At 36.4% G+C, this 25,713-nt stretch overlaps 1 protein-coding gene across 4 annotated transcripts in view; it reads left to right on the top strand.

Moving 5' to 3' along the window:
• The first annotated feature begins 473 nt into the window (after positions 1 to 473).
• The window catches only part of LOC105229034 (circadian locomoter output cycles protein kaput), a 49,758-nt gene continuing 24,518 nt past the window's right edge, over positions 474 to 25,713 (top strand). For 2 of the 4 annotated variants that reach the window (XM_049458404.1, XM_011209088.4), the window contains exon 1: positions 474 to 1,308. The gene's annotated coding sequence lies outside the window, so the exon portion shown is untranslated. The remainder of the gene's footprint in view (positions 1,309 to 25,713) is intronic. The other 2 variants (XM_049458405.1, XM_019991346.3) reach the window with 2 other exon arrangements.

Below are 25,713 nucleotides of genomic sequence, written 5' to 3'. Positions count from 1 at the left end.
TAATAATACTTTAATATTTTTTTAGTAATCAATATGCTATATAATACTCAATACGACAAGGTAGCATTGAGTTAAAGCATTCAAGTTTCACTCGTGGCTATAAAGCAATATTGAGTAATTTCGTGCCACCTTGCGCTCAATTTGAAGTGATCTTTAAAAGAATATCAAACCAAAACTTGGCTTTGAAAGTTTTTGAACCAGATCGGTACTTTGTCTTGAATTATTTTTAATTTTTGTTTCACTTTATGCCGATCTCACTCAGCCACCCAACACACACAGCCAATAGCCCACTCAAAACACTTTCTACATGCATTGAGCTCACTTGTAAGCGTACGCTGACCCATCTACCCCCAACATAGCGCATTTGCTCGAGAATTTTTCACGTTATTTGGCATTTTGAGTGCATTCGCAATGCCGGAGAATGTGCGAATGTGGTGGTGAGAACATATTTTTTTACCAAAACCACGGGCGGCTGGTAAAAAGTGCATGAGCTTAGAAAATTTGCGACTTTAGTTTGTTTAGTGAATAGCGCGCGAAGCGGACGACGCGAACGGCGAACGGTGCACGGTGACGGCAGTGACGACTGCAACGGGTCATATTTTCATTGAAACGAACGGTTCAAAACATTTAATAATTACGTCGACGCTAGTGGTACGAATGTAATGCCATGCCTACGTGTGCACCTAAACTTTAAACGAAAGAACGGAAAATCAGTGGCGATCACAAAGCAGCTGCTGGAAATTATAGTCATTAGATTACTAATGCACACACAATCGTTAACGAAAGTGATCAGTTTTTAGTTTTTGAAGTGTTGTCGGCAAAAAGCGAAAATAACGAAAAAGTTATGTGAAAGTGCGGAAAGATTTGTGACCAAGTTGTTCGTTCTTCATGCGCTGGCATTTTTGTAAACGAAAAAGAAAAAATTTTGAAATGCAGAAATTGCTAAATATTGCAAGTGAAATGAAAGTGGAGTGCTGAAAATTGAATATTTTGATATTTTTGCAAAAGTTGTAAAATTTAAAATTTTTATAAGAAAATATATATTTATTTAATTGAAGTAATTGAATCGATTTTCCAATTACTAAACCGAACGCCACACATAATTTACAGTTGTACAAGCCGCTAGCGCGCTGTGCAAGCTTAAAAGTAAAAGCTGCAAGCCACGAAGCGCCACACAGCCTTCGTCAAGTGCAACAGTTCAAGTGCAACACGAGGCGGTTCAGCCGAAGAGCTGCAAATAGTGGAACAAAAGGCACGGCCGAAAGCGATTACATGGGTATGCGGCTCAACGCGGAAAAGAAATATTATGTAATTTAGACTTTTTGTTGTTATTTTTGCTAAGCGCAGATGTATGCGTGAATAGAATACGCACAAGGCAAAGTGTGGAAGTGTGTAAGGAAATTTATGTGTATAGATGTGTGTATATGTGGAAGTAAACTTGTATATGTGGAAGTAAACTTGTTTATATGTGTGTATGCTGTTATGCATGTGCATTTTTATATGTGTGTTAGTGAGTGTCATTAAGCGCAAATAGGCGCTATTTAAGAAATACCAACACAATTAGCTGCCAATGAGCTAATAAGCGTGTAGCGGCCACAGACTGATATCCGGTTGCAGGCAGCGCGCAGGGGGGGCGAGGGGTGTGTGGAAAAATCTCAAAAAGGCAAAACAGTGCGCAGCGGTGATTGCAATGAGCGAAATTGCCAATTCAGCATGCAGGCCGGCAGGTGGTGAAGGGTGCGCCGCAAAGGGTCGCAGCAGGGGTGCGCAGAATGCGTGTGTGTGTAAAGCGTATGATGTGTGTGTGAAACATTATATGCATGTGTGTTGGTAATAATATTTTATTGCATGCGCTTTATAGAACCTTTTCGTTGCTGTGTTGGCGATTTTTGTTAAACTTAATTACGTTAATTGCAATTTAATTAGCAAACGCGCGGTGCTGCGGGGCGCTTTTGTTTTGCTAAAAAAGATTATGGCCAGTTATGTGTGTATGTGTGCATGTGTGTGCGCCGTAAATGCGCTGAAGAAAGTGAAAAGTGCGAAATGCGAAATGCGACAACACAAGCTCCTGCACAGAAGCAGCGACTGGCAAGCGGAAAGCGCGAGCAAAGTGTCATACGATTAAAATAAAAGAAAAAGAAGATGGTATAATTTGCATAAAGGGAATTACACAAAATCGGCGTCGAACAAAAACAAAAGTTGGAATTATTATAAATTAATACTTTTATGTCGTTAGATTCCTGCGTACTTCCGCGGCTCATGCTGAGCAATAAGCAATAAACGACGGTTTGCGCTTTATTGCAAGATTTTCTCTTTCTAAGTAATTTGGAGATAACGTTCCACTGAAATCATTTCTTTGTTCTGTGCGCCGGAAAATCTGCGTTATCTCAATGCAAGCGGCAGTGTGTTTTATGCTGATTTTAAGCCTAAGCATGAACAAGACATTGTTAAACTTGTGATATATGTCCATTTTTATTATAAATAACTTCTTTGTAGGCAGATAAAAGACTAGAAAATACGAAAATCTTCCAGCCAAACTGAAACGTTTTTCAGAGCTAGTTTCTTTGCAGATAAATCACTAGAAAGTAAAAAAAATCTTCTTCGAACTTCATAGAATTTGAAACATTTTTTGAAATCAGCCTTTATTTTAAGTAATTGATTATACTAGGTTTTCAACAGGGTTGGTATGACGCCACTTAATATGTCATGATCTGTACTTTTTATACCCTGAAGAGGGTATATTAAGTTTGCCATGAAGTTTGTAACGCCCAGAAGGAGGGGTTGGAGACCTTATGAAGTATATATATAAATGATCAGTAAGTTGAGCTGAGTCGATTTAGCCATGTCTGTCTGTCTGTCTGTCTGTTTGTCTATGATTCTGTCTGTCTGTATATATACAAACTACTTCCTCAGTTTTTAAGACATCGTTTTGAAATTTTGTAAACATCATTTTCTCTTCAAGAAGCTGCTCATTCGTCGGAACGGCCGATATCGGACATACAACTGAACGATCGCAATCAAGTTCTTGTATGGAAAACTTTCGCATTTGACAATGATATAGCTGCCATACAAACCGAACGATCGGTATCAAGTTCTTGTATGGAAATCTTTCACATTTGACGTGGTATCTTCAAGAAATTTGACATGGATTACTGCTTAAGGTAATAACATAAACTCCGAAGAAATTGTTCAGATAGGTTAACCATAGCATATAGCTGCCATATAAACTGGACACATACTATTCATATAATATTCACATGATATTCAAGTGCCAATTAGACAAAAAGCCGATAAAAAGTAAAGAAAATATTGCTGTTGTTCCGGCCAGTGTTGCTGAAAATCGCAATTTGCCGATTCTAAGACGTTCGCAAGAATTGGGACTGTCTGGAACCACAACCTGGTGAATTTTGAGAAAGGATTTGCGTTCGCATTCGCATAAATTTTTTCTCATTCAAGAACTGAAGCCGTTGTACTAACATAAATAACGTGAATTTGTTGCTTTTGCTTTCGAAAAACTTGTAAACGATATCGATTTTTTAAAGAAAATCATCATCTCCGATGAGGCTGGCTATCATCTCAGTGGTGGGGTAAATAAACAAACTGTCAAGTCTGATGCGAAGAAAATCCACAATTAATTCATAAACAATCGTTAAATTCTACTAAATTGACAGTTTGGTGTAGTTTTTGGTCTGGTGGAGCCATCGGTCCATACTTCTTCCGAAATGATGCTGGCCACTCTCAATGGAGAGCGTGACTTTCAATGGAGAGCGGCATACTTCGATGTTAAGCAACTTTTTAACGCCGTAATTGTAAGAAATTGACCTTGACAACAATTTGTCTTTATTATTCAAGAATGAAGTTCTCTTAAATTTTGTGTAAGGAATCAAACTTCTGTTGCCGAAACGTTTCAGAAAATTTGAAATAGTATTGGGTGATAATTGTTTGTCGCGAGTAAATGGTTTTGATTGGTACAAATTACTCAAAGATGATCGAGAACGGCCTTCAAAATCAAGGGATGATCAACAGGTCAATAAAACTAACTAACTAATGATTGAAAATCAACGATTAATAATCAGAGATCTAACTGGCATCGTTGGGATACCGAAAGAATTAGTGAAACCATTATGAAAGCTTATTTGGCCTAAGAAAAGTGTAAGTACGAATGGTTCCAAGACACTAGGATGTCATGAAACGCATTATTACTGCCGATTAAAAACCGAAAAAACCACTTCAAAGCAGGTCAAAAATCTAGGCCACATAATCAATATCTTATGGCTTGAGAAGATCCGTCCCGATTTCAATAATTTTTTAGACATCTTTAAGGCAATATTTGTGCAAAGTTTCATTTCGAGAATATCATTTACCTACTGCAAAGGTAAATTTGGTATTGAATTTAAAATTGGGATTCTCGGGAAAAAGGAGTACTTATAACATTTTCACAATGTAAACATGTCAGCTCAAAATTATGCGCGAAAATTGGTCAAACAGTTCTTGAGTTATGAAATTCCATTTAGAGGTGGTGTTACGCTTATTTTCCAATTTCATAACTCATTTATTTTGTGAGTTATTTGAGAAATGGAGTGTGCAGCTAACTTCAATAAGTATCTTTGAGTCTTGTAATATTTTTGCTTATCACATCGCAATTATTGTTGTAATTATTTAGGTTGGACTATCCAAAAATAATTGAGCTTCTTCTACTTTATTGGCGTAGATACTGCTTACGTGGTTACTTGAGCACTATAAATAATTTGATCCCTTATATTTATGATCATATGTACTATTTATTACTTAATTCAGCATATTTTAAAGGTGTATGTACATATCTAATTACAGACACCTGCGTCAATAATTCCAATTTGCTTATTTTTTTAATAAATTAAAATGTAAAATGAGACAGCGTTTTTCACCTCCTTATACGGATATATATATATATGTATTTATACATATATATATTTATATATATATATATATTTTTTTTTTATTTGTTTGTGTTAGTATTTTCACTTGCCGCCCGTCATCAATTTAGTTATTTATTTGTGGAGCTTATTTATTTTTCGAAGTAAATATATATTATTTATATTTTTGATTTACGCTTTTTTAACGAATGTAAAAAGTATTTTTTATTTATTAGTTTATTTTTTGCATATCTTCTCTTTTTCTATTTTTTTCGTTTGTTCGCAATTAATTATTTCATCAAGCGAATGCATTTTGCATTCACTGCCTATCTACGAATGTATATTTATTATTAATGACGGTGCTAAGAAACCTCTGTAATTAAAATACTTTATTTTACTTCTTAGTAGCTTACGAAGATTGCTAACGAAGTGCTCTTAAAATCGAAAACTATTCAAAAATCACTTATTTTCTTTTGAAGTTATTTTCCCTAAGTCTACATATCGTCACCTAAAATTAATTCGGCTTGTATTTCGGCTTTCGCTGACACATATCTAATTAATATATGTATAACCATTTTATAACCAGAAACCAAATTTATTTTAAAATAAGTGTTTTCTATTATATCGTTTTTCTTACGTCTATACACTTATGAAAAGTGATGTTGAGTTATTTTGCATTTTAGGTATATACATTTACATCACTCTCTCCAAAGGAAAATGTGTGCCACGTATAAATCCATGGCGTATGAGTAATCTTAGATGGTTGCATTTTAAATTTTTATACTCTGCATGTATTGTTCATGTAACGATTGTACGTATATGTACATATAAGTGATCAGGGTGACGAGAAAAGTTAAAATCCGTTTGACTTTCCGTCTGTCCGTCCTTGATTTCTGCAAGTTACAAGAGTACAAAATGTTCGGTTACACCCCAACTTCGACCGTCCTTTTTAGTTTTTATTTTAAACACAATAATAAACATCGTAAATAATTCAATATTTTGTAGCACAATAGCTTTAGCTTTGCCTACTACAATATATATTTAAATAATGTATTGTTATTCTAGCGCTCTCCTTTCTCAACTCGTTCTATAAGTAGGTTGTTATATGTAGTTCAAAAAACAACTGAGCTGTATTTGAAGAAGAGAGAGCCTGACATAGATGAATGAAATGTAGTATATCTTACGTACTAAGTATATAAACTGATCATTTATCAATATCTACACATATTATCTTACATATGTACCACCAAGTGTGCTAGTTATAGGCTAGGTGCATAGAAAGATTTAATTATAAAATTTCGGTACTTTGTTTCGAAAATAATTGAAATCGGTCTATATTGGCGCCTAACCATATTTAAGGAGTACTAATTATTTTTATAATGCACACGCCACAGTTAAAAGGTTAACTCTGAGATTATCGTTTAAATCGTAAATTATAAATACAAGAAAATTCCCTCGCATCCAGTCTTGGATGCTTATTTGAATTTATGTAATGTAGAACCACACTATTTCCTTGGAAATCAATAGTTTCTAGAGAATTACAATTCTTCACAAAGCCTGCTATTATGCGATGAAAATAAAAATATATATAAAGATTGCATGCTAGTTCTGGAATGCGCAGAAATACTGAGGAAATAATTTTATATACTTTCAGCCCATTTTTAAATATCAGTAAACATAATTTTCGTCATATAATCGATAATGAAGACACAAGAATATTCGGCGAGGCCATTTGTTCTGTTTATACCCTGAACAGGGTATATTAAGTTTGTCACGATGTTTGTAACACCCAGAAGGAAGCATCAGAGACCATACAAAGTATATATATAAATGATCGGTATGTTGAGCTGAGTCGATTTAGCCATGTCCGTATGTCTGTCCGTAGGTCTGTCTGTATATATACGAACTAGTCCCTCAGTTTTTAAGAAGTTCATTTTCTCTCGAAGAAGCTGCTCATTTGTCGGAACGACCGATATCGGATCACCGCATCATATAGCTGCCATATAAACTGAACGATCGGAATCAAGTTCTTGTATGGAAAACTTTGACATTTGACATTGTATCTTCACCAAATTTGGTATAGATTATTTTCTAGAGCAACAATGTAATCTCCGAAGAAATTGTTCAAATCGGTTAACTATAGCATATAGCTACCATACAAACTGAGCGATCGGAGTCCAAGGACTTGTATGGAAACTTTCGCATTTGACAAGATATGATTCACGAAATTTGGTATAGATTATTTTTTTTAAAGTAAACAATGTAATTTCCGAAGAAATTGTTCAGATCGAATTACTATATCATTTAGCTGCATATAAACTGAACGATCGGAATCAGTTCTTGTATGGAAAACTTTGACATTTGACAATGTATCTTCACCAAATTTGGTATAGATTATTTTCTAGAGCAACAATGTAATTTCCGAAGAAATTGTTCAGATCGAATTACTATAGCATATAGCTGCCATACAAACTGAACAGATAGTTACTAACAGAAATGCACCTATGGAGGTTATTTAGCTTCGGTGCAACCGAAGTTAACGGTTTTTCTTGTTTTTTTTTAAGTCCTGTTTACTTTGGAACGCACCTTGTAGTCAATATTTCGGCCTAGCTATAAGCACAGAGTACAGTGTTCAAATAAGCGGTAGAGAAAGATGATGGGCAATACACTTTTTAGACAGAAGATTCTCAATTATTTGATTGACTTACTAAGTATTTCATAAGCCATTATCAACGGTATAAAATCAACCATAAACAATATCATTATAATTTCAAAGTTGGAAGAGACAACTGTAAACCACTTTCAGCCAACTATTTTTTGAAGTAAACAATACTTCCTTTTCGTCTTTAGCATCACAACCGTGCGGATAATATAAAACTTCGACAGTTGCCTCTATTTTTCGCAAGGTCACGCCAATTATACTGTACAACCCAAATGCATCCTGGTCCCTATGCACTTGATCCTTCTTTTAGAAGCTGGATACCCTTTCTTCCGTTGTTCACCCATGTGTCTCGAATCGAAAGAGCTTTTCGCTGCAGAATCATCCTCCGTGCAAATGACTTGTGCCAACTATATCCATGTCGCCTTAAAGCTCATGCAGTTCGTGGTTACGACTTCTTCGATATTCATCGCTTTCGCGGACAGCTCCAAAGATCTCGCGGATAAAAATTCTCTGAAATGTGCCAAGTGCTTTCTTTTCATCTCCATTCGTCACTGTACATGTTTCAGTCCCGTATAATAAGACGGAAATAACAAGAAGCTTATAGAGCAGGGAAATAGCCCTGCTTCTGAATTGTCTACCGATCCCAAGGTAGTATCTTTTGGCAAGGGTTATTTTGTACTTGATATTCAAGCATAAATTAATGGCGGTATTTATGCTGGTTCCAAAATATAGAAAGTCCATAACTTTTTCAAATTTACAGCTGCCAATAGCGACCTACGCAGTGTAAAGAAGTCTAACCCCGCGATAATTAGCGCAAATTGTGTGACCTCACTTCTTGTTGACGAGGCAGAATACACTCATATTCCAACCAATATTGGACATGTGTTCATCCGATCTAATCATGATTAAAAGCTATAACATGCGCTTTTCCAGCTGCTCGCTGCCGACTTTAAATAGCTCAGCCGGTAATCCATCGGCTCCTGGGACTTTGTTATTCTTCAGCCGCCTTTGACATGTTTTGAGCTTGTCTTGTTCGAATAGCTCGACGACAATGTTGTCGCGGTAGTTTGTTGGTGCGAGTTCGGTAAAGAACCGTTGCAGCAGTTCTTTCGCCATTTAGTTCCGAGAAGTGCGTGCTCCTTCCAATTTTCGAGTGTACTCTGGATGTTATCAGGTTTTCATTCCTGTCTTTACAGAGCCGGCGCCGATTTGAAACTTTTTTAGCTGGCTTAATTTTTGATAACATTTCTCAATCTCTTCGCCTTCTCTTTTTTGTTGAAAAGACGCCTTTTTTTCCCAAGATATAGTACAGCACACTAAAAAGCTACCAAAAGATCGCATAATATTGGTTTACTCAGGCTACCGCTATTGTACGGACAACGGAAAGATGGATAGACATTCGGATATCATTTCAACTCGTAATATTACCTCATCATTTTTAGTACATTACATGCACTTCCGAAAAGAATCCTATAACCGTTTGAAGGTGGCTTTGAGCACAATTTTTTACCGTTTAATATATACATATAATATTATAAAGCGCAAGTCCCGAACAATGACTATAAGCTATTCATATAATGTGGGTATTATTTCCCTTAAGTACTTACTACAATTACATTGTAATTTACGGTAATGAATACATATATTGTACTGTTGCAAAAGTTAGTAATGATTTTGAAATAAATAACACAAAATTCAATAAAATTAAAATGCATTATGCAATCGAAATCAGAAGTAAGCTTATCGAAAGCTTGGAAATAAAATTAAATAATTACAAGACATTCGATTAAATAATAATAACAGTACTAGTATATATTTAATTATATGCGAGTAAACACCGATGGCGAAAGCTCAACAAGCAGCTTCCTATTTGCGCTAGTACCTCTAATTAAGAGTGACTTAGTTCTGAGCAGAGAGTGCATTTCAGTGCAATAATGTGTAGTCTGTGTTAGTTCTAGTCTCTAATATAGTATTACTAACAAGTACTAGTTATATGTATGCGCTTTTGCTTTGAGTAATTTCAGTAATTAGAAAATAAAAAACAAAAAACAAAACAATTACGATTGGCAACTAGAAAAAGAGGTACGTCAACAGCTGTAATTACTATTTTCACTCACTCGCTCTCTTACTCGCATGTCTACAACTTGAGATTGCAATATGACAACCTTGAATACAGACTCTTCTGGGGGACCACACTTGCATTTGTTGCTATGAATATGCCTGTGTGCATACAAGTGTGCGGTAATAGTTGATGTTTTCTATTAAAAGCAAAGCTTTGCTCGAATGTAAAATGCATATGGCTTAGAAGCTCGGCAGGAAAGTGCTTGGAATAATGGAAAGAGAGTTGACTTTTTCCAAAAAAAGGCAAAATTTTATTTTTCATTATTAAAAGTTTTAAGAAGGACTCTTGAGTTTTAAGAGCTTAAGATATTCAAAATGTGAAATATTTTTTTTATTTTTGGTTTTTGGCTTGAAATAAAGTTTTAGTGTACAAAGTTGGTAGAACAATTAATAAAATATTTTTCCCTACCCAATTTGCCTTTAAGTCAGTTCAGCTTCACTTTGTATAACTCTAAAATATTAATTTTTTTTTTTGTTTGCTTGAGATTTTTTCATAACCTAACAAGGCATATAATAGTAACAAGGTTGCCACCAGTAGGAAATTTACCCTAGTCCCGTCTGTCTGTATATAAACGGAACTAGTGTTCCAATTTGTTCCTCAGTTTTAAAGATATCATAAATTTTGCACATGTTCTATTCTCTCCAAGAAGCTGATCATTTGACAGTATCGCTGACATAGGTGTCATACAAACTGAACGATCGGAATAAAATTCTTGTAAGAAACGTTTTCCATTGGTGAAGCGTTGGAACTTTAGTAAAAATTAAGATATCTTGATGAAGCTTGGTACACATATTTCTTGACGAAAAAGTAAATCGGAATTCGCATATCGCGGGACCCGCCCGACCAATTTAAATTAAATTTAGTCCGCATTCTTCTCATGTTTTTTATATCAACCGTGCGAAAATGGTCAAAAATTGTTCAAGGCCAACGGAAAACTGTTCAAAGTTTTTTGATCGAACATCCGGCTGACTTCATTCCACATGATTGGTGATTGTAAGTGAAGTGCCTTAATGAAGCTCAGGGAAGATTTTTTGAGTATGTGTCTGGTGTTAAGAAAGGGTGATTTTTTTAAGGAGCTTGAATACTTTTTTTAAAAAAAAAAAACGCATAAAAATTTGCAAATCTCATCGGTTCTTTATTTGAAACGTTAGATTGGTTCATGACATTTACTTTTTGAAGATAATTTCATTTAAATGTTGACCGCGGCTGCGTCTTATGGTGTCCATTCGGAAAAGTCCCAATTTTGGGGCAACTTTTTTCGAGCATTTCGGCCGGAATAGCCCGAATTTCTTCGGAAATGTTGTTCGTCCAAAGCTGGAATAGTTGCTGGCTTATTTCTGTAGACTTTAGACTTGACGTAGCCCCACAAAAATAGTCTAAAGGCGTTAAATCGCATGATCTTGGTGGCCAACTTACGGTTCCATTTCTTGAGATGAATTGTTGTCCGAAGTTTCCCCTCAAAATGGCCATAGAATCGCGAGCTGTGTGCATGTAGCGCCATCTTGTTGAAACCACATGTCAACCAAGTTCAGTTTCTTTTCCATTTTTGGCAACAAAAAGTTTGTTAGCATCGAACGATAGCGATCGCCATTCACCGTAAACGTTGCGTCCAACAGCATCTTTTGAAAAAATACGGTCCAATGATTCCACCAGCGTACAAACCACACCAAACAGTGCATTTTTCGGGATGCATGGGCAGTTTTCTTGAACGGCTTCTGGTTGCTCTTCACCCCAAATGCGGCAATTTTGCTTTTTTTTTTTTTTTTTTTTTTTTTTTTTTTTCTGATTTACGTAGCCATTCAACCAGAAAATGACCTCATCGCTGAACAAAATTTGTCGATAAAAAAGCGGATTTTTCTGCCAACTTTTCTAGGGCCCATTCACTGAAAATTCGACGTTTGTGCAGATCGTTCGGCTTCAGTTCTTGCACGAGCTGTATTTTATACGGTTTTTTTTACACCAAGATCTTTGCGTAAAAAATTCTTCCATGTGGTCGAATAAACACAAACCCAATGCTGCGAACGGCGACGAATCGACATTTTTCACGGTCTTCAGCAAACTCTCAGAAACAGACGCAATATTCTCTTCTGTACGCACTGTACGCATTCGTGTGGTTGGTTTAATGTCCAATAAAGTAAACTGAGTGCGAAACTTGGTCACATCGCATTAATTGTTTGCTCACTTGGTCGATTATGTAGACCATACATCGGACGTAAAGCGCGAAACACATTTCGAACCGAACCACTGATTTTGGTAATAAAATTCAATGATTTTGCAAGCGTTGCTCGTTATTAAGTCTATTCATGATGAAATGTCAAAGCATGACTGAGCATCTTTCTCTTTGACACATGTCTGAAATCCCACGTGATCTGTCAAATACTAATGCATGAAAATCCTAACCTCAAAAAATCACCCTTAGTATGTAGTATTGGTAAAATTAGACAAAATTGGTAATATACTACTTCAGTTCCCATATACATATCGTTTTTCTATCAAACCTTATGTAAAAATTTTCGGTAAGTATATGAGTTCTATTCCAAACTTCTGGTTGATGTTTTACACTTTAAGGTATTTCTCTGGTTTTGATTCCTGCAAGTTGCAAGCGTATAATATTGTATGTTCGGACGCAGTTGAACTTCGCCTTTTTTACTTTTTCTTGCTTTACTTTGTATTATTTATATTTCACATGCGGTTCGTTATAGAATCTTCTCATAAGGTTTCTTAGTTGGGAAAGTCGTACTGACTTGTTATTGCTTCAAGTAGTAAAGATTTTTGACTTACAAGGCAGGCACTGCAGTTTCTATACACATAGTACTTTTAGTCGAGATTTCAAAATAATCGTCGATTTCTGGCTGCTATATTAGCACTTCATATTTTTTTATATCTACATTCTGTCCAGCCGATAAGGTTGTTCAGATTCAGCAATTGTACAAAATTTAAGAAAGTTTTGCCCGTTTTGGGTAAAGTTTGAAGATCAAGCAAAAAATACATTTATACTTACAATTTTCATCTTGCCCTTACAATATTTATCGACCGTGGACTTTAATTGTCTGAGTCTTTCTGATTCAAATAAACATTAATATATTGGGTTTTGTCAAAAAAAGTCTTGCGGTATTTTTATTGAATTTTTTTTTCATTGAAATTGAAATGAAAAATTTTTGATGACTTGTGCCCAGCTCTTAACCATCGATGCTACGGCTGCTACTATGCCGGTCTCTTTTCGACCAATTCAGCGACTTTATCGCAATTTTCGACGACAGGCCTTCCGTAGCGTGGCGCATCTTCGACCACCTCTGCACCAGAACGTAAACGTTGAAACCATCGTTGTGCGGCGGATATGGAAACTGTATCGGTCCATAAACTGCACAAATTTTTATTGGGCAGGCTTGAGATGCTTTTTTGCCTTTAATCGTAGTAGTACTGTAAAATATGCCGCATTTTCTCGTTATTTTGCTCCAAGTTTTGCGACGCTATAACTCACTAACGACTTTAAAAGAAACGACAATCAATCAAACACGTGTTAGCACGTGAAATGAGCTTTCCAAAAAGGTTATATGGAACCTCGAGGCGTCGAATAAAACTAGAACTACGCGCTTTCAGCGTCAACTAGCGAAAAATATCGGAAGACTTTTTGACAACCCAATGTGTATATAAAAGGGTGAATTTTTTAAGAGCTTGATAACTTTTTTTAAAAAAAAAACGCATAAAATTTGCAAAATCTCATCGGTTTCTTTATTTGAAACGTTAGATTGGTTCATGACATTTACTTTTTGAAGATAATTTTCATTTAAATGTTGCCGACCGCGTCTGCGTCTTAGGTGGTCCATTCGGAAAGTCCCAATTTTGGGGCAACTTTTTCGAGCATTTCGGCCGGAATAGCCCGAATTTCTCGGAAATGTTTGTCTTCCAAAGCTGGAATAGTTGCTGGCTTATTTCTGTAGACTTTAGACTTGACGTAAGCCCCCACAAAAAATAGTCTAAAGGCGTTTAAATCGCATGATCTTGGTGGCCAACTTACGGGTTCCCATTTCTTGAGATGAATTGTTGTCCGAAGTTTTCCCTCAAAATGGCTCATCGAATCGCGAGCTGTGTGGCATGTAGCGCCATCTTGTTGAAACCACATGTCAACCAAGTTTCAGTTTCTTCCATTTTTTGGCAACAAAAAAGTTTGTTAGCATCGAACGATAGCGATCGCCATTCACCGTAACGTTTGCGTCCAACAGCATCTTTGAAAAAATACGGTTCCAATTTCCACCACGTACAAACCACACCAAACAGTGCATTTTTTCGGATGCATGGGCCAGTTTTTGGGAAACGCTTCTGGTTGCTCTTCACCCCAAAGTGCGGCAATTTTTGCTTATTTACCGTAGCATTCAACCAGAAATGAGCCTCATCGCTGAACAAAAATTTGTCGATAAAAACTTTGTCGAACCGAACACTGATTTTGGTAATAAAATTCCAATGATTTGCAAGCGTTGCTCGTTAGTAAGTCTATTCATGATGAAATGTCAAAGCATACTGAGCATCTTTCTCTTTGACACCATGGTCTGAAATCACGTGATCTGTCAAATACTAATGCAAAAAAATTCACACCCTTTATATATATATTTGTGTTCTTTAATTATTTTGCCTGGTTATACCAATAAATTTTTTGTTGCCAATTGACTAATATTATTATATTACTATATTGTTATTACCAGAAAGTAAACGATGAGACACTTTATTTTTATATTGCCATATATTAATTATCTTATATTTATTTAGTGAAGTTGTCAAATCATTCCATAAGTTGAAACAATATAATTGATGTTTAAGGGTATAGTCTACTTCAAGTGTGGGGCATGAAATATATTTATATAAAGAATAAAAAATAAAAGTTTCATAAAGTTGGTCTGTCTCCTTGAACTTTTGGTGAAACTAGAAACCAACATAAATAACATAACAAAGAGATATAACGTTAAGTTCACTCTGAAGAGAGGGCGATCCGCTAGTGTCACTACCTTTGAAATCATAAGTAAAGCTAATTAAACTTTGCTGTTTCGTTCGCAGTGATCCAGGCTACACCAAAGTGTAACATAAAAGGGTATAAAAAGAAAGCTGTATACTATTTATACCACCATATGCTATAGTCATCCGGTGTATTATTCCTAATTTCTGGAAAACATCTTTTCTAATAATGAAGTTTTCCTTACAAGAGTCGGATTTCGATCGGTCATTTCATACATGGCTCTGTGCTATATAATGCAGGGAGATATTTTTCTCCCGATTAGGCACTGATTCTCCAGAAGCGCTCTCCATCGCTGCATTGACTTCCTCCTTTGTCGTTTGGGAATTGAGTCTCTCTTTCTTCTCTAATCTCTACCGTGGCGTTTGGCTTAAGGTCGGCCGATGCGGTCTCTCTTAACCTGCTCTTTAAAGATTCGAAGAAATTAGTGCTTGCCACCTGGCCTTTTTCTAACTTTAGTAAAAGTGCGCCTACCCTAGTTTTCCGTATCATTCTTATTCTAACTTCTGCTTCATCGGGTTTTAGGTACCTTTTGATAACGCTAAGACAACCGCATAGCTATTCCTTTTTTCTGGCTTTATAGTGACAATTTCCGATTTTCTTTTCGTCCTGCTTTCCTTTCTGTTGGCTTTCCTGAACCATCAGCTTTTGATGTACTTTACGTCGGTTTTTGATGCTCGTCGGACCTCCACGGCATCACCGTCTTCCACAGTTCGACTTCTCCATTTCGAGGACGCATAGCAGAAAGATGTGGTAGCCAGGGGGTCCGCGAACGGTTGGTTGCTAGTTTCAACAATAGACTGAAATTTCTTCTCGTACATGCCCTCGGTGATGTATGAGACTTTCAGTTGGCATCCTTGCTCTCTAAATTGACGGAATATCACTCTCACCAGCCAGAAGGCAAAATTGTTAAAATCGGTTTTTCCAGAATTCCTTCATAGGATCTTATTGGTTTCCATCCTGACGGAGTAGGTCTTTTGCAATTCAATTTGGTATATGTGTAATTATAAGGGCCTGTTTTATCGGGTAGTCACAGTTAGCTTTAAGTTTGGAGGCCTTAGCTCCCAACTAATGGCACTGGTTAAAAGCAACTTTATCGCACAGCTGAAATATTTTTAATTTTAAGTGCCACTTGATTGAGATTTCGCAAAAAATTCTAAACAGGTATCGGTGCTATTGAGAAATGGGATCATCAGTAGATTATGCCAGGCTTTTCAAGATTTTCAACTGCTAAGTCCTTCTATATCGCATACAAGCTCCACCGAATACCTCTAAATACGTTCTTGATCCAAATATGAAATTTTTCACGGCCTCTCTTTAAAAGAAATTAAGCCTATTTATTTAGCGCTCAACTATAAATAACTGCTTATCAAGCTACTTCATATAGGCCCAACTCGAGTCAAATTCATTTTTGTATTAAGAGCTGCATTTTAGTGTGCAATAAAGAATATCTCTAGAGACACCTGCCGTCCAGAGTGGGTGTGTGTGTATATGTGCTTTATATAGAAATGTAATTGAGACTCATGCTCATTCAAATGTTTGTGTTAGTACTCGTGTTTTTTATGACTTAATATTTGTTTATTTACATTAGAAAATAATAATAATAATTGAGAAATGCAGCAAAGTGAGTGCAAGAGAGAGTTGCAGCGATCATTTACACCTACTATTGCGTTAGAGAGCAACTTACACACACATACATAAACGTAAAAAAATTACAAGTTATCTCATACTTGTGCGTATGTATTCGTATTACTTCATAGCTAAGCTTTTGTTGACATTTGAAACGGTGTGCACTGCAGTCTACCGCAAGCCCGACCCCGCCCGACCGACTGTCAAACGATCGCTTGACTGCAGCGAGAGCTTAAATATCTCCACTGCACTCTCCTCTCACTTTGCGCGATTGTCAATAGAGATGCACTTGCTTACAAGTATATTTGTTTGTAAGTCTGTGTGCGCGTTTGTTTCGGTTAGTATCTATGGGCGCACATGTTGCAATTACGACATTCTACAATAATAGCAACAAGAGCTTATGCTATTTTTTCCCCCTAGTTAAGCTTATTTTCCAATTAGCGCATATAGATAGCTGGAGAAAATTGAAAAAAAAAGTTGGCGAGCTTTGCAAGCGAATCGCGACTGCAATTGCAATTGTAACTAAAGCAACAATAACAAAAACTCAAGCATTGAATTTCCGTATAGAGACGGCAGACGTTCAGATATGACGCGGTCAAGTTCATTGCTATCGAACGTTAGACTGGAGAGTAGAATGATGTGAGAAAAGAAAAAAATTATGAAAGAAGCGTAGATAACAATTTACAAAAGTATTCGGAGTAGAGGCCGACCGAAAGTAGTGTAATCAGCAATATTAGTTTGTTTATATGGATTGAGTACACATGTACATATGTATTTAGACTTCCGAAGTTCCCAGCGAAAACTGAGACCATAGAGTAACTCGACCATCTCACGAAGAATAGTTGCACACTACATTCACTAGGTCACACTAAACTTGGACATTTTTTGTGAGCCTATTTTCCCTTACTGTTCTGTTTATCCGAACTTGACAAGGCGCCAAGAAACAATCTGCTTAATACTTTCTTCTTCTTAATTGGCGTAGCCATCGCTTACGCGATTATAGCCGAGTTAACAACAGTGCGCCAGTCGTTTCTGCTTTTCGCTACGTGGCGCCAATTGGATATTCCAAGCATAGCCAGGTCCGTCTCCACTTGGTCCTTCCAAAGGAGTGGAGGTCTTCCTCTTCCTCTGCTTCCCCCGGTGGGTGCGGCGTCGAATACTTTCAGAGCTGGAGTGTTTTCGTCCATTCGGACAACATGATCTAGCCAGCGTAGCCGCTGTCTTTTAATTTCCTGAACTATGTCAATGTCGTCGTATATCTTGTACAGCTCATCGTTCCGTCGAATGCGATATTCGCCGTGGCTAACGCGCAAAGGACCATAAATCTTTCGCAGAACTTTTCTCGCGAAAACTCGCAACGTTGACTCATCCGTTGTTGACATCGTCCAAGCCTCTGCACCATAAAGCAGGACGGGAATTATGAGTGACTTATAGAGTTTGGTTTTTGTTCGTCGAGAGAGGACTTTGCTTCTCAATTGCGTACTTTACTCTACAGAAAAAAGCAATAAAGAAAAGCGACAGGCTGTTCGAATGCAAAACTGGGTTTGAATTCATTCTAAAAAGGCTAGGTGGAAACATCTAGACAGATTTCGCCAGACTAATATAGTCTCGTTATTCGTACCTTAACCTAACTTATTGAAAATACATTATCATGTTAAAACTTACCACATCATTTACAGTATTCCCCATAAGCAATAATACCCTTCCAAAGTAGTAGAAGTAATGTTGTTGATAGTATTTGGAATTAGGTGAGGGTGGGGTAAAGTTAAAGAGCCTATCCTAATAGAGATCTCACCTTAGAACGCTGGACGGTTGTGGCATCAAAAACTTCTGTATAATGTAGTAGATCATGAGGTGCTTTTGAGCTTATCACAAATTTGTTGAGGAGGCTAATGTCAGTCTAGATTACTGCCGAAATTTTTTAACTTCAGTCTTCTAAGGACTGGGCAATGGCGAATAAAGTGCCTGTATGTTTCTTCGTCACCCTCTCTACCAATTTGACAACTAGTTTCCGAAAAGACATTTATTCATATCATATGGATGAATATTGGATAATGTCTGAAGCTGAATTTTGCTAAGAAAAAGCAGTTCAGTTTAAATCCTGAATAATTCTTTACACTTTCTAAGCGCATGCGATGTTCATTATGTCAGTGCTAGAACGTAAGACGCCAATGGGAATCTCACTCGATCTCATTCCCATGTGAGCGGTGCAAGGGTACATCTTTGGCTTGGTAGTTGACAAAGATTCCGCTGCGATAGGAATCTAAACAAGTCTAATGAAGAAGCAGCTTTATGGTATTTCTAGGGAGAACAGACACTCCTTAACTAGCTCTCAACGCACAGTTAGCGAGTTCCTCGCTAGTTTGCTGCTCTGCAGTCGGAGTGAGTTCTCACCTCTCTGAATAAGGCTGCCCTTCGTAGCAGTAACGACTACTGCTACATTAATTCAGCCACTTCAACTTTTAAAAATATACTACAGTGATTCGGTTAGCCTAAAGCTAAAATTGAACGGAGCGCTTCTTACAGTAAACTGCCCCTCCAACCTTTACTCCTTGCTTCGACCTATCCGTCCAAACACTTATTGCGCCTCTTCTTCTACGACTCCTCCCCATCCACATATTCATCGTCGGTATGTGAGCAGAGAAAAGGTCGTCACAAAAAACTTCTGCGAAGAATTGGTCCAAGTTTTCAGGAAGGCAGTTGAAGGGGGAGAGAAATTCTGCTTCCCTTAGCCTTAGAGCGCCTAAAGTTAAGAACTAAAAAAATAAAAAAAAAATCTTTGCAAACATTTAGGGTTAAATTAACATTTTCTACAAATTACTGCCTACATTAAGGATCCATGAAATATGACCATAAATTGTATAAATATTCCCACTCAATTTTGATTGAAGAAGCATCTAGTAAGCAACTAACAAGTACTAACAAACACAAATCAAAATAAAAGAGATAAATAATATCGCTCAGCAAACGACAGGAAAGCCAAAAGGTAACATAAGCTTTTTACGCTTAGCCAATTATACACCCACACCACTTCGCAACGAGCTCGGTTAACCAAGCAACACTTCGGACGCACCACAACCACACTGGTCAACTCATACGCTCCACTCGTTTGCGACTTTGATGTCAACTGTGTGTTTCATTTAACACCGGGGAAATTACAATTCGTTCGTTAAACGTTGCCCCACGACTTTAACTAACCGAACAGGGATTAATTTCCGTACCAAAAGATCATATATGAAATAGCTACGTTGCATATGTATAGTATCTATGTGTTGAGGTATGAAAGTCGCAAAGCTGAAATATTGTGAGCAATTATAACTCATATGACATTTATAAGCTCACGTGAGTATATGTAAGTACTTAACAGTTATGTTGACAAGTACGGCAACTCCAATATGCTACTTATTTGTTGCTTTATCCCTCAGCGTCAACGCTCCATACTCCTACTATGCCAGACTACTATTTTCAAAAGCCGCAGATGTATGTAAATCACAGATTGGTAATACCCACAAAGCGCCGTCAAAAGCGGTTCAATGCGATTTCATATCGTTTCGTTTATTTTAATTAAAGTGAAATTATCCGTGTTGCCACAAATTGGCTTAAAAATCATTTCGAATCCCCAGCCGACACTTGCAGCAAATGCAAATGAAGCATTTCAAGTGACTTTCGCTATTTCTTTGCATATTTTTAAGCGCGCGCGCTTTATTTGCCGTTTATGCTATATGCTGATGCCCCACAATGTCAATGGCGTGCAGAAACTTTCCATTCAATAATTTCAACATAACCTCACACTCGGTACATGCCGAGATTTAGCTACGCACCGTTTCGTTTGTAGAAATGCAAAAATAAAGGTTTCTCTTTGCTAAACTTTCCACTCAATGCGACTGCAACATTGTGCGGAAGCCATTTGGTGTTGCAATTAAACACCTTTTGAAGTGTGCATGGAAATTTTCCAGCCAAACGCTGCGTTATACTAGTGGGTGTGTGTTGCGACTTCGGCAAGACGCAACGAAGATCTGACTTGAGACAGCCACACTTGCCGTCATGTCCACACCCAGAAACTTTCGCCAAAGTTAAGTGGCGGTAAAGTGGCACGCTAAGAAAGTCCAACGTTGCTGTTGCAAAAGAGGCACAGCTGCCATACGTACAATCATTTTCGTCGAGTGCTGATGTAATCAGACATCTTACTTATATGTAATATACTTAATTATTTAGTTACATGAGACTTCTGAGAATATGAGTTTTTTTTATATAAACAATTTTTTGTAACTACCCAAGTGTATTTGACCTTTATGACAAACAAAACAACTGCTAAAAGTTCCCTTCAAAGGTGATACACTGATTATAGCGCGCCTCCAGCTTTTCGAAACCATTTTTGTAGTACGATTTGTCCCTGCTTCCAAGTAGTACTCGGTTTCGTTGATAACACTTCTTCATTCGACGGAAATTTCTTCAAGCGACCATTATTTTGAAATCTGAGAACAGGAAATAGTCACTTGGGGCCAGATCTAGAAAATACGGTGGATGCGGAAGCAATTCGAAACCGAATTCATGGATTTGTGCCATCGTTCCACTGACTTGTGACACGATCCATTGGATTGGTGAAACGGCGCTATATTTTTCTATAAACGCGGCCAGTTTTCGGTGATTTCACTTTTCAAACGCTCCAATAACGCTATGTAATAGTATTTATTGATTGTCCTTCCTTTTTCAAAGTGGTCAGTGTAAATTATTCCACACGCATCCCAAAAGACGCTATATCCTTGCCAGCTGACTGTTGTGTTTTCCACGCTTTAGAACGGGTTCATTGTTTGCAATCCATTCGAATGATCACCGATCGGACTTCAGAGTGAAACAGTAGAGCCACGTTTCATCCATTCTCACATACTGGCACAAAAACTTGGGTTTATTATTCCCTTGAATATCTCCAAACACTCCTCCGAATCATCAACTCATTTTGGTTTTTGGTCAAGGAAGAGCTCAAGCCTTCCCTACTTTGCACAGAGTTTTCGCATACTTTCAGTTTATCTTTAGAGGAGTGCCTTCTATATCGAACAACTTCGCCTTACGGTCATTCAAAATTATTTTTGATACTTTTTTAACAAAAGCCTCTTTAGGGCGTGCACTTGTCTTAGGTGCTCATTTCCCCACGTCCAAACTTAGTATACCAATCCTGATGCATGATTTTGCTGGAGCAGTGTCCAGAAACTCGTCATAAGGACAAGTTTTTGCTTGAACTGTTTTTCCCCTCTAAAAAGCAATATTTTTTCAACACACGATCCAATTCGCCCATCCATTCATCCATTTTCTTTTACAATAACAAAAATTAATTCACTTAAAATGATATACATACATAATTCACAAACTAATGATCCCACAGCTCTCAAATTTATACACTCGCCTTTGGAGGTTTAAGGGGTTACATGGGTTTACGAGTTTCAAAAAATAAATTTTTTATTGTCTGATTAAATTCTACAACACCTCTAGAGTATTTTCCTAAATTTTCAAGTTGATTCGAGTGCGCACGAGGCTAACTAGGCTAAGTGCGCCGTCTTTAATCTCGTTTTTCTCGAAACTGTGTGCTTGAAGTCGTTTGGCAAGATTTCTCGGGAACTACTAAACCGTTCTTAATGAAATTTTACACTTTTTTACTTTGAGATACAATTCTTAAAGTCTTGGAGGGAGCATCTTTTTACGATGAAAACTAATTGAAAAAAAAATATAGATGATCCTGAAAAAATTATCCTGCCAACGCGGGCGCATCTTTTTTTCGAGAGGTCATGGGGAATGTCATCGTAATAGCCAAGCTTAAGATATTTTTTTCAGAATTTTTTTGTTACGGCGTATGTTTGTAACAATAAAAAATTCTAATAAAATATTTCTCCTTTTATATGAGAAAAAAAATGTTGAAAAAGGCTGAAGAACCCCATGGCAGGCTGACTAAAAGTCTTAGGGATTTAATTCTAGTATCGTCATCTATGTGCCAGGCTGGAGACTTTTCAATGTACGACCAAAAGCAAGATAGAGATCTCATTATACCCTTTATGATACAAGAAATACAACTGTGAAACAGCTTCGGTTTAGCCAAAGTTAACGTTTTTTCTTAATTTGACTAATTTCTTGACTATACAAGCCGAAATTACGGCCGATTTTTAAGCTGTTAAAACCAAGTACAATTCTACACTCGTGGCCACGCAAACCCTACCGCTCAAAATTTTCAAGTATTGTGCATATTTGAGTGCCGCTATAAAGTGGTACTTTTTGCGTTATAGAATTTTTTTATTCAGAAATAAATTAATAACATGTTATTAAAATATAAATAAAAATATAAATATTAAAATATAAATATTAAAAATTAAAAACAAAACACATTCAGCTATAGACAAATCAATTGAAAGGTAGTGAGCTTTACAAAATGAGTTCGAAATGTGAGAGACTGACAAGCGATGAAAAAATCATATTTTTTATTTTTTTAATATATAATTATAATTAGATAATATAATTTAGCTTACTTATGCCTGCTAAAAACATAAAAAAAAAAACAGAATTGAAGAAAATCCCGAACGAACGAGAAAGTCGGATAAAAAATTTAAGAAAGTATAGTGGAAGTTTGCGTACGAGTGTATGTATAGTATATGTATGTATATATCGTTAGCATCGATAAAAGTTCCTAATAAAAGCGGGTATCTGCAAAGATTATATAAAAGTTTATTGGATTTCTCTTTGAAATGCTCACTTAAGCAACAATTTAAGAACTAAAATTTATTTTTTGAAAATTATCATTTTCAAATGTTGGCCGCGGCTCCGTCTTAGATGGTTCATCCATTAAGTCCAATTTTCGGTGACTCGTTTGAGCATTTCGACTGGTAATTGGCGAATGGCATGCGTGATGTTTCGTTCCAAGCGAGATGGTTCGTATAGACTTTAGACTTTACATATAGTCACAGGAAAAAGTCTAACAATGTGATATCACTCAATTTTGGTGGAAATGGTGGCAGAAATGGGTCTCATCGCTGAATAAAATTTAGTTTGAAAGCGATAGATCTTCTTGGAATCTTTCAAGAACCCATAGAGCGAAGCGATCCTTCAGTTTTTGCACAAGCTGTATTTTGTACGCTCTCAATTTAAGATCTCGAGGTAAAATTCGGCAAATCGTTCACTACGTCAGTCCGAGTAGATGCGCGCGGCGCAAAATCAACTCTCCACGGTCTTCGCGTATACTCTCAGCTACAGTTGCTATATTTTCTTCACTAGTTGTTACAATAAACATTTTTTACAAAAAATACCGCAATGCAATTAATTGAATCGGACTGTAGCTGAGATAAATTGCTCTGAAACTACATAATTTTCAATGAATTATTATCTAAATAATCACCATGTTAACTGATAAGTTCTAAGTTCAAGCGCTGAATGCTGAATTTTAATTTTGTTGTTAAATAATTATCGTATATTTATTATATAACCTACCTCAGTGTAACTGTAATTGTAGTGCTTATTATTCTCAAGAATAAGTGTAATATTACGATATATCTGCATTATTTTATAAAAAAAAACTTGATTTAATGTCCATAAATAATATTAGAAGATAATACAATATTATAATAACTGTATAAATTTTAATGAAATCGCTTATTGAGGGGATTTACAAATTTTCTCAAAGTCAGCCGGCATGTTCATTTTCAATTATCTCGCCTAATTTACCCGCACGTAATTAATTTCGCATTTCCTTCATTAACTGTGCTCATACATAATGTAAAGGTATGCAGTTAAACAAAACATACATTGTATATACAAATATAATTTTAGCAAATACTTAACTTTGTTGTGAAATTTACTTAATTAACATATTCACAACAACAATTCAGCGAAACTTATAAAATTTTCCTTTTAGTAACCTCAAATGCTGCATCATTCTTTATACAAGCAATTTAGTGGTCAATGTGTATATAATGAAAGTGAAGATGTTAGAACACCACTTATTGCAGTTAATACAGTTGATAATGGCAAAATTGCCATAACTTCCACTGAAAGGCTGAGCGTTGAGTCGGTTGTCAATTTCTAAGCTTAATGGAGTTTGCACTATCTCTATAGAGTGTCGGAGTTGCCACTTGCATACTTTATTGTTTTGAATTGCATTTTTTACTTTGTTAAAAACTCATTACTTTCGTTATAGCCAAAGAGCTCTTCAAACCTCACAACTCAAATAAAAAAAAATTGAAAGAGGCATTTAATTAACATAATGGATCCAATGAAATAGTTCCTCATTACTTTATTTGATCATAATCCTATCTAAAAAGGCATCGAAGCTGCTATTCACAGTTCGAAAAACACCGAACAAAGAATTTGCCTCAAATTTTGCATTTCTAAACACATTTCGTATGCGGAGTTTTATTAAAAACACAAGCCAACGAGTGATAAAAAGCTTTCAAAGACGGTCGAGAGATCTTTGAAGACACTTTCGTTCTGGATGGCCTTCAACCTCTTCAACTGATGAAAATATTAAAAAGGGGAAAGTTATGGTGCTTGAAAATTGTCAGGCAAGTGCTAGAGAGATGGCAAGAGAGCTCGAAAACTTTCACGAGTCCGTTCGATTGATTTTGGTGGCTATTTTGGGTATAAAACGCGTCTTTCTCGACTCGTCCCAATAAAGCTGAATTCGTTTCCAAAATAGTACGATTATGATCGAATTTAAAGCAAAAAACGTAATGAATACGTTTGATTAACCACTTTATTCACCAGGTTTGCCTGTGTGTGATTGTTTCTTTTTCCCAAAATGAAAGTACTGCTTCGTGGAACCCGTTTGCAGCCTGTCGAAGAGATAAAACAAAATTCGCTGAAGGAGCTGAAGTCCATGCCAAAACAGTGCTTATGGGAAGTGTTTCGAGAACTTTGGCATAATTGTAGTACATCTGGTTGGGATTACTTTGAGACGACAAATTAAATATTGATTAATAATAAAATATTTTGAGTTTTATTTATAATTTTCGGGTACATTTTTGCCATTTAATTAAATCAGGCAACAAAATTTTGTGAAAATATCTCATCAAATTCTTTTTTTAAGCCGAATAAATTAAACGTATATTTCGTTAGAAAGCTGATAAGGAATCATAACTTTAGGCCATCTTGTTATTGTAAGAATGAAATAATTTTCTTCGTTTACGTTAATAAATACCTCTCCAATGTTGTGCCCCATAAAATAGAAGAAAATATTTATATATATTATAGAGTCTCCGACCTTTTCTGCTGGGTGTTACAAACTGCGTGGATAAAATTAATTTACCCTGTCCTGGGTATAATGTTGACATGGCGATCTAACTAGCATAGATACGGATTTAACTTTCCATACTCATGGTAACAATCTCTCCTTGAATAAATCTAGAAACACTGTTAGTATAATGCC

This window comes from Bactrocera dorsalis, chromosome 5 (assembly GCF_023373825.1).
Source record: "Bactrocera dorsalis isolate Fly_Bdor chromosome 5, ASM2337382v1, whole genome shotgun sequence".
In the NCBI taxonomy this organism is placed as follows: domain Eukaryota; kingdom Metazoa; phylum Arthropoda; class Insecta; order Diptera; family Tephritidae; genus Bactrocera; species Bactrocera dorsalis.
This window is presented reverse-complemented; position numbering and strand designations above follow the sequence as displayed.